This window comes from Gambusia affinis, linkage group LG08 (genome assembly GCF_019740435.1).
Source record: "Gambusia affinis linkage group LG08, SWU_Gaff_1.0, whole genome shotgun sequence".
Lineage (NCBI taxonomy): Eukaryota > Metazoa > Chordata > Actinopteri > Cyprinodontiformes > Poeciliidae > Gambusia > Gambusia affinis.
In genome coordinates this window covers 18,976,329-18,977,564 of record NC_057875.1, presented here as the reverse complement: position 1 = coordinate 18,977,564, position 1,236 = coordinate 18,976,329, and positions in this window count along the sequence as shown.

The following is a 1,236-nucleotide window of genomic DNA, read 5'->3' as shown; positions in this document are numbered from 1 at the left end:
AACAAGGAGGAAGTACTTCCGGGATGGACAGAAGCCGGGATTTTCACAATAAAAGCCCCTTGTGTTATTTCTTCTCTTTTTCTACAACCTAAAGTAGAATGGCAGAAAGAAATCTTTAATATTGCAGGATATATATGTAAAAAAAAAAAAAAAAAAAAAAAAAAAAAAAACTAATTCCAGAAAATCTGGACTAAAGCGCAATTCTCATAAGCAAAACCATAACACACGGAGGAATAACAGAAAAGAAAAGAAATGCGACCAATTGTTGAATAACCTACCACATGACCTATGAATATAATGTCCATTTTGTTCATTCTGGGCGCACCACTTGGTAGCAATGTTTCCTTGTAGCAAGAAGGTCCAAAGAAGGCAAATCTGTTAACCTCAAGGCCTGGGGGCCAAATCCGGCCCACCATAAGTTTTTATGTGGCCCTTTAGACTGAAGAATTACAGAACTTGAACTTTCAAGGTAACAGATATGGGCTTAAAATTCTTTATTGAATCAAAGCAATTTTTCTCTGCATAGTGGCAAAGTACATCAAAAATAATAAGAGACAGCTATTTATGAATATTTTAAGTTTGCTAGTGGGTAGTTTTATCCCTGCATTCTGCCACAACCAGCCCTTTGGAGACATTCATGACCTTGAACTGGCCCAAAATGAAAAAGAGTTTGATTCCCTCCCTGCTCTACGGTGTTTGTCTCTGAGTTCCCCTGTGACAGGCTGATATCCTGTCCACCATTGGAAATAAGCAGATGATTTTTACTTTGTAGTCTGTTTTCACAACTCAATCCAGTTGCGTCTCTTTTCAGTATTTAGGCATTGTCTTTGATGTTCTGTTGCACCTCTAAGGTATTCCAGTTCATATATTTGCTCAGTACGATTTACAGCAAACCGCTTATGCTACTTGGAACAATTCCATCGCTCCCAATTCAAGACTGGAACCATTGTTGGCACCGGTGGGGATGACATGACAACAGTTTGTTTGTGTGGCTGCATCCCAGCATCTATTTCCAATTACTGAAAGCCTGCCGGCCAAACCACAAACTGGGTCTCGATGAGTGGAAAACGCTGCACAGCTCCATCAGCTCCAACAATCACCGACTAGTTTCGGCTTGTAGATTCAGAGGCACTGGGTTTAATTATGGTCAACATTGTTCACGTTCCCTTTGATGCTCTGAAAATTGAAAAATCAAGTTGTGTTTAAATGAAGAACTGCTACAAATGATTGTAGGCC